The sequence below is a fragment of the Cyprinodon variegatus genome, unplaced genomic scaffold (assembly GCF_000732505.1).
Source record: "Cyprinodon variegatus isolate N-32 unplaced genomic scaffold, C_variegatus-1.0 Scaffold2159, whole genome shotgun sequence".
In the NCBI taxonomy this organism is placed as follows: Eukaryota; Metazoa; Chordata; class Actinopteri; order Cyprinodontiformes; family Cyprinodontidae; genus Cyprinodon; species Cyprinodon variegatus.
The window spans coordinates 18,050-23,765 of NW_015152612.1; positions in this window are offsets into that span (position 1 = coordinate 18,050).

Consider the following 5,716-nt stretch of genomic DNA (forward strand, 5'->3'; position numbering starts at 1 on the left):
TTTACAGTAATGTACAATAGCATATATACAGATGGGTTTTGCTATAAAATGAGCAAATAAAGTTTGGACAGAAGCTATCTAAATTAAAGTGCAGTGGAAGGTAATTGCATGTTACAGTTAAAGTACGTTATTGCAAATGTATATGTAAACGATTAGTACTGTGAATAAACTGTCGGCAGTGCATATATAAGCAGTCGGCAGTACAAATCAATATTCAGTCAAGGTGAGTAGTGCAAGATGCATATAAAGAGTTGTTACAATAGTAACAGTCAGGAGTGCAGGTAATCATTACAGTCTAAAAAAAAAAAACAGAATAGCAAAATGGTGGTAGGTGTGAGGAAGGAGAGTAGTCTATCAGTGAGGGTTAAAGTTCAGTAAAGAGACAGCTCTGGGGAAAAAGCTGTTGTTTAGTCTGCTGGTTCTGGTCCGGAGGCACCTGAAACACCTGCCAGAGGGCAGGAGAGAAAACAATCAGTGGGCTGGGTGGGATGAGTCCTTAAGAATGCTGAGGGCTTGATGTAGGCAGCGTTTCTTCTGGATGTGCTCAATGGTGGCCAGTGAAGTCCCAGTGATGTGCTGGGCGGCTTTCATCACCCGCTGCAGTGCCCTGCGTTCTGCAACAGAACAGCTTCAGTACCACACTATTACACAGTTGGTTAGGATGCTTTCTATTGCACAGCGATAGAAGTTCACCAGGATAGTTGAGTGGAGCTGATTCTTCCTCTGTGTTCTTAGGAATAAGAGAAGCTGGTGAGCCTTCTTGACCAGGCAGGAGGTGTTGGTTGACCAGAACATGTCCACTGAGATGTGGGTCCCCAGAAACTTGAAACTGGAGACACGTTTAACAGCTATTCCATTGATGTCGATTGTGTTGTGGGTGCCTGTTGAATCTTTCCTGAAGTCNCCTGAAGTCTATGATGAGCTCCTTCGTTTTGGTGGTGTTGAGGAGCTGGTTATTTTCAGTGCACCATGTGCCCAAGTGCTCGATCTCCTCCCTATAAACAGACTCATCTTTGTTGCTGATGAGACCAATCACTGTGGTGTTGTCCGCAAACTTGATGATGGAATTAGACACGTACACAGGCTTGCAGTCATGGGTGAAGAGGGAGTAGAGAAGTGGGCTTAGCACACAGCTCTGTGGTATACCAGTGTAGAGTGTGATGGAAGTGGAGCAGTTGGAGCTTGATCGGACATCTGTGGTCTGTTGGTCAGATAGTCCAGAATCCAGTTGCACATGGAGGTGTTGATGCCCAGGTAATGACTTAAATCTCATTATTGTTCCACTTTTTTCTCATAATATTACAACTTTTGTCTGTGGAGACATTTCTTTATCACTGTAATAGTTCACTACCAACAGAGTGGGGCTGTTCTACTGAAGCTGAATATGTTCATGAAGGTCCTCCACAGACAGAGGACCAGAAGCGGGGTCAGAACCGTCTCTTTGCTGTCTGACTAGTTTCTGTCTATTACTGATCCAAACTGGGATTGATAAGGTTTGAATCTCACAGGTATGAGGATGGAGAAGGCAGGAAGGACATTCAGCTAATGTAGCCAGAACAAGGACCAAGCCCTGCACAATCAGATCAGGGACATGGAGCATCTACTCTACCACTGAACCACCCAGAATCCAAATAGAACCTGAACTGGACCAGAGGCAGGGTGACGCTAAGTTTCGTTTGATGCTAGGATGAGAGATCGCACAGAGAAACATGATGAAGCTCTGAACAGACCCAACCTGCGGCTCCACACGTTGGACTGTGTGGACAAAGACACCAAGGAGCCCACGGCACTGAGGGCTGCTTCTACAGCCCATTTCCACTGCTGGAAGGAACCAGAACCATTGTGCTGATTCATGACACACTGAGTCTCTATCTCTGCTCATTTCGATTCAGATCTGAACAACTTCTGGGATTTATCATGCTCGAAGTAGAGAAAATGACTTTGGACCTGTCAGTAATCTGTGTAATGCTGATGAGAAAAAGTCCAAACCAGTGAAGATTACCCAGTTCAGATTCTAGAGGTTCTGACTCTGCAGTCACATCCATCAGTTAGAAACTGGTTCCTTACTCCAAGTCTGAGGGTCCAGGTTCTGCACTGAAGTATGGCCTGGAATCTTTGGACCGGTCACTCCTCAAAGATGGACAGCTGGATCCTAGAGGTTCTGCTCTCTGTCTGCGGTTCTGACCTCTGAAACACAAACATAGAAGAACTGGGTTCTGATGGTCTGGATCACATGGGTCAGAGCAACACCTTAAGGACAACATGCTCATGTCACAGTTTAAGGAAGCTAATGAGATCAGATTTCTAGGAATGATTCCCCAAATGTATTACTATAGTATCCATTACTAGTACTGTAAAGCCCAGAAAGTTCTGGACACAGACTCATTGATCACATCTAGTCTGAGAAGGTGGAGAGCAGAGGTTCTGCTCCCTGATATCAGAACCAAAGCTGTTCATCTTGTCTGTGAAGGGACAACCCAACCCCTGTTGTTCTGCTTTTCCCTGTTAACCTTTGGCCGGGTCATCAGCCTATTGGATCAAGTCGACCCAGTATATATGTCGGGTCAAATGTTCCCAGTCCAGAACCTCCTGTGGTCCAGAAATTTTAGAGAGCATCTCTGATCCTGGTTGCTCCTAGGATTCTTGGTTGGTTCTGTTTTCCTCCACCATTGATTCTCAGGCCTTCATTAAAACTCTACTGATTTACTGACTAACATCCTTCATGTTTGTTTAGCTTTAAGCTGAAAGAAAAATGAAAGAACGTTGGATTTAGAGGATAAACCAGTTCACTTCTAAAAGTACTATCTCTGTGAAGTCACGTGAATCAGTTAGAAACTGGTTCCTTACTTTATGTCACAGGATCCAGGTTCTGCACTGAAGTCTGGAGGTTCACCTATTGACCAGTCACTCCTCATTGATGGACAGCTGGATCCTGGACGTTCTGCTCTATCCTCCTTTAGATCCCAATCTTCCATCCTCCAGACTTCAGTCAGTCTGACAGAGAAACCAGAACCAGTCAGTTCCCAGTGGTTCAGATCCAGTTGGTGTCCAGTAAAGCAGAAAGCTGATTCCAATCATGTGTGTAGAGCAACAGAGGAACCTAACTTCAGGAAGAACCATCTGGGTCTGAATATATTGAAATACAGCCCTATCATATGGTGTAGCGACTCCATAGCAATCCTTGTCACTTGAGAAGTAGAAATAGGGTCCTGTATGTGTATAGGGCGCTGCCATCTTGATCAGAAATGCACACGGAATCCAGTAATAAGCTTTTGGTCTTTTAATCCTGTCCAGAGACTTATATAGTCACTCACAACAGATTGTAAAGTACATAATGTAACATACTGATTTAGATCATAAAGCAAAAGGTCAACAAGAAATACGGCTACCCCGCTCCCCTCTCTCGGCTGGAGTGCAGGTAAACACCCATTTAAGCAATCAGCTGTCACCACATGTGTCACCCCAGCAACTACGCCCACGTGATACATTCGCCTGCACACCTATCATTATGGCTCCTACATATGGCCTAGTAGTGGGACTTTAGAATGAGTCTGCGTTATTATGTCCCTCTCTGCTGAAATATCATTAACTAGAATTTGTCTCTATCATATACCCTCTAAAAATGATTTTATGATCAGCAAAAAGAACTCCTGAAAATATTTTAAAAGAAATTATATTTTAAGATTTTAATATTAACTGGATTGAAAGAAAGGACTCCAAAGTTTTCCAAAACCTGTCGGCATATGAATATGTGCACAAGTGGAGATACTTCAAGTAGAGGTGCTCCAACAATGTCTGAGTTACAAACAGGTGCAGTATGTCAGAACAGAGATTTTAGGGGGTGGGGCCTCACACTAATTAAACTATAGCAGCCCAGTCACATATATGACATCACAGTATATTGACAGCGACTCTCCCTTCCAGAGATTCTGGCGATCGTCCTCTGTTGCTCTATGCTCTATCTGAGATAGACTTCTACGTAGTCTGGTGCTCGTCTAAAAACTGAGAGAGAATTTGATAGAAAGTGTTGGTTTTGTCACGATTTACTGTACAGGTCAATTGCTTTTCAGGTGTAAATAAATAATAAAATATTAAAAACTGTGTCTAGAAAATCCTCTGAAAGCCCAAACCCAGCAGTGAACAGGATTCAAAGCTTCTTCCTGCTCCTCCTCCTCCAGGTAACACCTCCTGCTTTATTGATGAAGGGAGGAGCAGCTGTAAAGGAAGAGGAAACAATGCAGCGACAGGAGGGAGGTTCAACAATGCCGAGTTTACAGAAAGTGAGCTCCTGATGAAACTTTGCATCCCTTGGAGAGCAGATAGAGGTCTGATGAAAATTACCAGAAGATATTTGTCTCTGCTGATTGGTGATGTCTGCTACTAGACTAGACTAGATGCTGAAAACATTTATAGTTCTGATACAGGGGCGGAGCCAGGGGTGGAGCCCAGCCAGGTGATTGGTTTTTCTCATGGGATATATCAGCATCATTACTGCATGGATGTCCCATCCCTGCAGATGTACCCAAAGCTTTGATGGTTTCCTACTAATAACTGCTGCTGACTGATGACTATTCATGATGATTATTTTAATTTTCCAATATCTCCTTGTAGCTACAGCTGTGATGATCTGTTTGATCATTTTAGCTGCTTTATCTTTAGTTCTTGTTTTGTTTTTTTGTATTTTGTGAGTGTTCTAGTTAAAGAGTTTGTTGGATAGAATAGTTGATTGTAACAGGGATAGATTGTGTTTAATAAATCAGATACACATCTATGTTGTGTATGTTATTTCTATATGAGAGTAATCTGCTGTCTCTAAAATTCAGAGCTTCACTGTTGCTGGTTTAAGTGTACAGAAAGATTTACCGGGATTCTGTTTAATGAATGCTGCCAAGTGCAGCTTTGAACTATAATTATTAACATTTACTGGTGGTTACACAACCTAAGTCCACAATATTTTGGACTGTCCAAACATTTCTGGTACATCCAGTTAATGATTGTTAGCTGTTAATCCGTGTTATTAATTATATTTATAAAATTCTATCAGCCCAATAATCCCATCCCCTAGTGGAGTTTAAATATCTATTCATTTTGGAGGATTTGAATTAAAATCATACCTTATTAAAAATTATAATAAGTAATCCAGATCAAACCATCATAACTGCACAGCAGAGCTCTGGCCTAAAGATTGAACTTTTCGCCAAAATGAGATAAAAGCTCTTGAGTGGTTTCTAATTATCCACAGATAACTGTCCTGATGGGTAGGGATGCACGATATTGGGATTTTGGCCGATATCCAATATGCCGATATTTTTAAACTCATGTAGCCGATAACCAATATCGATAACGATGTTAAAGCTGGACAAAAATAAGTAGTCAATGAAAATAGCAGTTTTACTATCCATTTCTGACACTTCAAAATAATATACTCAGATATATTTTCATATGCTGATATCAAATTGATTTTTAAAAACGCGGTATCAATCTATTTTACTTTGAAAATCTCGGGAAATTTCATCGTTCTGTTACAAACTCTCGTAATATTTTGCAAATTCTTGTGAGATTTTGTTAGTAAAATAGGTCAATACCGCGTCAATATATCAACATATAAAAATATGGCAAAATTTCATGAATTTTCGGATTTCGTAGCGTAACGATGATATATAGCAATATTTCATTAGTAAAAGAGATTGACATGGTGTTTTTAAATGGCCATATA